The sequence below is a fragment of the Meleagris gallopavo genome, chromosome 1 (genome assembly GCF_000146605.3).
Source record: "Meleagris gallopavo isolate NT-WF06-2002-E0010 breed Aviagen turkey brand Nicholas breeding stock chromosome 1, Turkey_5.1, whole genome shotgun sequence".
Taxonomy (NCBI): Eukaryota; Metazoa; Chordata; class Aves; order Galliformes; family Phasianidae; genus Meleagris; species Meleagris gallopavo.
In genome coordinates this window covers 132,952,074-132,959,619 of record NC_015011.2, presented here as the reverse complement: position 1 = coordinate 132,959,619, position 7,546 = coordinate 132,952,074, and positions in this window count along the sequence as shown.

Genomic DNA, 7,546 nt, shown 5'->3' with positions numbered 1-7,546 from the left:
TTGGAAGGGACGTCAGGACACTCAGCCTAAGCATGCAGCATGGCCTCAGGAGAAGCCCCAAGTCACAGAATAATTAAGATTGGAAAAGACCTCCAAGATTATCTAGTCCAACCATCAGTCCATCCCTACCACACCCACTGACCCACTGATGTTCCTCAGTGCTGCATCTACATGTTTCTTGAACACCTCCAGGGACGGAGACTCCACCCTCTCCCTGGGCAGCCTGTGCCAGGGTCTCACCACTCCTTCTGAGAAGAAATTGCTCCTAATATCCAACCTGAACCTGCCCTGGCACAATTTAAGGCCATTCCCTCGTGTCCTATTGCTGTTAACTGGGAGAAGAGGTTGACCGTACCTCACCACAACCTCCTTTCAGAGAGCTGCAGAAAGACATAAGGTCTCCCCTAAGCCTCCTCTTCTCCAGGCTAATCAATCCCAGGTCCCTCAGCTGCTCCCCATAAGACTTGTGCTCTGGACTCCTCACAGTTTCATTGTCCTTCTCTGGATACACTCCAGAGCCTCAATGTCTTTCTTGCAGTGAGGGGCCTGGTATCCAAGGTGCACTCTTTACCAGCGCCAAGTCTGCAAGAAGGACTGCAGTAACCAGCAGATGTTCAACAAAGAGAAAAGCAAATAACAGAAAGAAATCTGTTGCTTCAACTTAAATGGGCAGCCTCACTACTGTGTGCCACTTGGACAGGTCAAAGAGAAAAGACAGCAAAGCCTAGCCTTTCAGAGAGCAGGAGAGATGCTATAAAACAAGTCAAAGGTAAATGGGAGGAGTTGAAAGGCAGGCTGCTGTGCAGTTTTGAAAGACATGTTTTTTTTCAGGCTGCTTCACCTCCACAACAGCAGTATTTACAGATGTGGAATTTTACACGATTCTTTACGCTGTATGTCAGAGAAAGGAAAAAAAGAACATTTTAGAGAAAAGTGCAAAAGTGTTGCCTGAAAGCCCATAGGACGCAGCTTTGCTAACGGCTTTATTTGATCTTTCCTTATGGAAGCTGACAAGACACAGGACAGCTTACATTTTCCAGCAGTGCCTCTGTAACCTCACCACCCAGCCCGATACCTTTGGTTTGCTTTCCAGCCTTTCCACATCTTTCTGCTTGGCTCCCTGCCTCGTGACTCAACCATTTCCTCAGCAGCAACGCTCTCCCACCTCCGCCCCAGAGAGGACCTCATGGTCCAGCTCTGCGGCAGCTCATTGGAGCTGGGTTTCATCCCAACAGATACCACATCTGGGAGACACCGCTTGCACACCTGGCTTTGTCAGGTGCTTTGCATCACAATTTTTCTTCTCTCTCAGATAGATCACAAAGAGGAGGGAGGGGACACAGAACGGTCTGGAGACAGAGCTGCCCAGGACGGAGCAGCAGCTGTGCTGCAGAGGAAGACGCTTTCCATCTGGCGAGGCTCCCAGAGCTCAACAGAGGGAGCCCCACTCCGGTGAATGTTGCCGGGCCTGCTGCAAGCAGGGAGCAGGCCTCGCTTTCCTACATAAATACACGCACATCAGGAAAATTTTTCTCCTTTCTCCCCACTCCACTTCATGGTAACTTGAGGGTTGCATAAAAGCTGCTGCTACTAGCATTTCAATCACTGGAAATCAAGACAATCAGCAACGCAAGCCACTTCATCAGCTGCTGCTTGTAGGCTCCAGCACCCAAACAGCCTGCGACAGCTAACGCGAGTCTGCTAGCAGCAAAACACAGAACAACCTCCAGAACTCAAAGATTTTCTTTTCTTTTTTTCGGAGGTGAAATAGGGTCAATAGAGAACAGTGTCACCGTCTGAGGATTCCCTGAAGGGTCAGCATTAAAAGATTTTGGGGTGGGTTTACAGGGCAACAAGCAGAGCTGCTGCCAAGGCTACAGAGGCAAGGCTGGGGGGGAGAACAAGTGGCCACAAAGGCCCTCCGGCGTGGCAGTGGGGTGAAAAAGTGCCTCCTGAGAGCAATGGGAAAGCAGTGTTAGTGCTTATTTCAGATGAAAGGGAGAATCTAAAATTTCTACTGAAAACCCAGCACCACTTTATTGTAAATAAGTGTGATGCAGAGGGACCTGCCTCTTTCTGCTGTGTCTTACTATGTGTGACCACAGAACAGAGTCTTGCACTACAAAGCCAAAAATACATCCTCTGGTTTCCTCTTATCCCAAGTTTTGTAAGGCAGCTTTTAAGAACATGCTCTAGGAGGACTTTCTGATGTGGTATTAACAGTTTCTTAAATACTGCATTACCTGAACAAGGCCTTTGCTGACCCTGACAGGGCATTGGATGAATGCACCGCCGGCTGCATACGCAGCGAAGCTAAAGAACATGTTTCCTCAGTAGCTCAGTTGTACACTTCAATAGGTGGATAAATTCCCATGTCACCACAGAATATTTACAACTGAATCTTATTTATCAACGGCATACCCTTACCGGCAGCCCATACAAATCCTGTTACACAAAACCTGCTACGGGTCTTTTTTCATGGTTACAATAAGATCGCAGAGGTTTCTTCTGCACTGGAACAGGCTTTGTGAGAAGAGACAGCATCAGGAGATGCTAACACTGAAATATTCTCAACTTAAAATGCCAGTGAAAGAGGAGTTAACTCATCCACAACTGCATGAGAAACCTCCTGGTCCCTCTGCTGCCAGGGACCTTCCCAAGCACATCGGGTCCCTCAATGCTCAGGTCATCCCCAAGAACACACACACCAATTCACTGGCCAGGAATTTAAGAGAGGTTATTTCCCCTCATTTTACTGTGGCTAGTAAGGTTAAAATATCTGGTATCCATCAGGAATGAAAGAAACATGCTTTTTAAATCACAGAGTTTCAACTCTGTTTATTGAAAGGGATATTGTGGTTACTGTTTCCCCTCAGAAGAACATTTCTGGGGGGATGGTTGCCCACTCATACCCTGCCCTCAGAGCTTCATCGTCCCATCCAGGTCCCTTGCTTTGAAATGACTCATTAGCTACAACCTACCAACACAGACTCTTCACAGAGATGATCAGGAATCACTTTCAAGCCCAAATTCTGCTGACAGCACAGACTGGCACCTTCCTGCACCAGTCCTGAACCAGCTTGCAGCTAGAAGGGCTTTAATCAACTCCAGCTTTGATAAGCAGTGGGCAATAGCACCAAGGAGGCTAAGGAGCATCTCACACCCCAGCATCCCCACATGTTGTCTCCTTTGTGATAGGAAAGGTCCCCCGTTGCTCCACACTCCCATTAGTAGCAGGTCAGCTCCTCCACCAAACCTCTGTGTGTTTTGATGTTACAGAGCAACAGTAGTCGAAGCAGACAAGGAAAACATCAAGGAAGATACAAGGCTTCAGAATGCAAATCACGCTTTCATGCCATCCTCCTGAATCCCCTTAGGGGAGAGGAAAGTTGATTATCTGCAGAATATGGGTCACAGTTATGCCTCAAGGATCTTTTGGTGCTCTGACTGCTGCTGACATACTACGGGGCTCCTTGGTGCCTTTTCAGGTTAACGCTTTCAAAGTGCTGTCCCTGTGCATAATAATAATAACACTAAAAAAAATCTATTTCTTGCACCCACTTCCCAGGAGTTTCCCCTCACTCTGAATGTAACTGATACATCTTCCTGCACTCTCAGGCATGATTAAAATGATGCCTGTACATGTTTGAAAGCACCACAGATTTCAAACTCTGCATGGTGTCTAATTAAAGGGACACACACAAGGATGCTCATGCTACATTTCACTCCTCTGCATGGCTATTATTACAACATACATTTCACTGGAAGTCAGAAGAATCTCCTCTACTTCCCGTAATAGGATCCTGATTTAGACTGGATAAGCACCAGTCATTAATTTGGGTGAAAAATGTCTTTAGGAAAGGAAAAAGAAAGGCTTGAGATGCAGTTATCCCTCTGACACAGACACTAATATTAATGAGTGAAGTGTTTGAATTTCTGGCTAAGCTGGAGTGCATGCCATCCAATGTTAAGCACCAGCTCTAATGAGGTACAAGAGAAAAAAATCCACCCCATCAGCTACAACAAAATGTGCAAGGACGCATACAAATGATTAAGCAGTAGCACTGCTGTCTGTGTTAAGACCTCTGCTGCTACAGCCAGCACACTTGTTTTTAGGATTGACTCTTCTCCAGGATGAAGTGCATCAGAAAACTTGTTATGCTCTCAATCAGACGTCTGAGTTTGCAATAGATCTTGGAACGTTATTGACATATTTGACATATCCTTCTATCATCAACAGATGTGTTTCCACGGAGCATGGTCAAAACCACAGACACTCTTAGCTCACACATTCATGGCCCCACACATTCTCTGCTGTAGGATAGAGTGCAGAACTTGCCAACCCGTCTGCACGGGCTGGATATATATTAGCAGCTTGGCGTGCTCAATGCTGCTCGCGTACTTTCCCTTCCCTATGTGGTCCAGGCACAGCCAGAGCTGAAACCTTGCCTCAGTTACACTTCTGTACCATCAGCACCTACACCTGACATCCACAAAGCTACACATAAGGCCGATCCCTTTGTTTTTCTGTGAGAAAATATAGAGCTGCAAACCTCAAAGGGGAAAATATTTCAGATTATTTGCTATTATAAAGCCAGCTCATAAACTTTATCTTGCAAAACTGTACACTAATTTTGAAAACTGCACCTGCTCCTCACTAGATGTGATAACCTTCATGTTTTCCAAGGCTCGTTTCTGATTTTGCCTACATGAAGTAAATAAATCAAGAGCTTTCCCACTGACCATAATGACAGTACCACTGATTGTCACTGCTGTGATCACACAGTCAAGTTCCATCGCAAGTGACACTGGGGGCAGTTCCACGACAGTGATCCTATACTGCATTGCGTGCACCATTTACCACCTAGTAATACTTAAAATATGGGATGCTTTTGCTTTTAGAATGTCTTGTAAAATGCTACATGCTATAAATAATTCAAAGCAATAATAATGGGATGCCTAGGCATTTCTTTTCCAGGTTTAAAGACAGCTCTCTAACTCGGTGGAATAAACTGTTTTCACCAAAATAGTTTTCACAGCTGATAAAGAAATGGATCACAGAGTGATGCACTACATATTAGCAAATAAAAAAAGACTTAACAACAAAACAACACAACGCTGGTGTATATTCATTTTCTGTGTGGTTCTGAATCCCTTCAGAACAGAATTGAATTCCTGTGCTTCTACCCTGGGCTAACGCTATAATCGCTGATAGACTGTACAAAGCAGGAGCACAGGCTTCTCCTCTAACCATGTCATAAGACTGAAGAGCATTTTGTTTTTCAAAGACAGATATTAGACCCCTGACTTCAGGAAACTACTGTGGCACCTCTCAAAAGAAATTAGTGGCTTTGGCCAGTGAGAGAGGCAAAAGAAAGGCATACTCCTATCCTCATCGCTTTGCTAGTAGCAACATCAACACAATCACTTCACCTCTCTCCTCATTCAGCAGGCCAACACTTCAGGACCCCAGCCTGCCTTAACTGTTTTCCCTATGTCATAAGCTTAGCTGACCATATCAGGACAATGTGTTCTCATATGGGACGAGACACCTACAAAACATGTGTGACAACACTAAACTTCTGGGCTTAAGTATAGAGTTAAGTTTTGCTTTGCAAAAACAGAAACACACCCTGAAAAAGGCAACATCCCATATTTCCCTGACATCAAAACCAATTAAGCTTTGTTTCCCTGCCCATTATAATTAATTACTCCAACATACCTCCTCCAGAAAGCTGTTCATAGTTACAGATGTCACACAAACTCAGCATCTCTCCCAAGATTAAAGATTTGCACCTACATTTTGCAAAGGCACTGGGGACAACATAGTCAAGCAGTTGTGTTCTGAGCCATCCTCCTTTGCAGAACTGCTGAAGAAAACTTCAATTCCCTCAATGACCTCTGCTGATAATTATTTGGCAGTGGGACCTATAGAAAAGACCTGGAGAAAGAGCTGGCTGAAGGTGTGGCTTAATGATAAGAGTAAGCCCAGCTTTAGGCAGTCAGTGCTGTTTACTTTATCTATGGGGCCTGCTCCCACAGTTGGCTCACCAAGCTACAACACAAACACAATGTGTCCCACAGGGAAGATAGTGGGATTACACACCAGATGAGAGGGTTCAGACAGAACCAGAACCCCTTTTTTTTTTCCATTAGCATCCTCTGTAGGGGTTATGTAGGCTCAGCCCTGCCATAAAACCACAGCTTTGATATGACAGTAAGTGATGGAGCTCCAAGTCTGCCAATGAGCGCTGGATCTGTTGCTTGAGCAGATGGGAAATTCTCTGTTGAATTTCAAAGTAAAAGAATTTACTTTCCTTGCTATGCCAGTGCTTTCTTTTCACCACCTCATCCCTTTGCCTGCCAAAACCTCAACTAAAGAATTGTCCGCATCCTGCTTTGAATGGAGTCCGAACTTGAAAGATTATGCCTGTGTTTAAAAATTATGTGCAAGTCCATTACAGCACAGTAATAACTCAACTGTAACTGCCTAATGGTCTAGGCTGGAACTAACCAAATACTAGCAAATCCAGAATCTGGGCAAGTCTGAGAAAAGACAAGAAATGATGAACAGAGACCCCTGAGAAACCACTGGACCACTGACTCTAGCCCTTTGCAATCAACTAGAAACACTGCAATAGATACATAGTCCTCAGCTTTCAAACATTTTTTCCACATGCTCCAGTTCACCACAGGCAACAAAGCACTTCCCAAAGCTCTTTAAGAGTTTAATACCAAGAATGACCAGAAGTTGTAACTCTTTTTTAATATGAAAAGTGCACGAAACTTGGATAGCTTGCCTTCAGACAATGTAATTTCAGTAGCAGTTTAAAAGTGATGATGACGGTGAAAAGATTCTGTAGACTGAAATCAAGAAAACAATTAATCTGTGTTCATGATGTCCAGAAGAAGAGACAGGAAATGCTGCTTAAAGAAGATCAAGCCCATTTTACCCTTAAGCAGGTATTACATGAAAGGACGACAGCAGCTTAAGATGTTTCCTTCCATGTTTGCCACTACTGACCTTGTTCAGACAAATTACAAATCTCTGCAGTTCCTCTGAACTCCCGTCATTACGAGTGCACGCACACACTCCATGTCCGATATGCATACATTAGCGACATGAATTAAAACAACTCGCATTTGTACGCTGAGCAGCTGTTCTGAAATTTACTCCAGCATGAAATAAAAGAACTCCAAAAACTATATATGCAGCTGGGATTGCTTATGAGTGAAAAATGTGGTATCTTTATAGCCAACAGCATATGTATTCAGTACGCAGATCTACAAATATTGAATTCACTGCCAAAATCATTGTTAAGCAAACTGGCTGATTCTCTGCATCTTCATGATGAACCAGAAGGAACTTGCTGATGAGCAGGAGACAGAGCACTCCATGAGCATTTCAGATCACATCTTTATGTGCTCACAAGGCAGTGCCCTCTAGCTAGGCCCAGAGGAGCTGGTACATCCCCATGGCACGGTGTATTTCTGACTGGGATATGAGCTCAGGTTCCAAGGAGATGTCAGCACTGCTATGATGCCC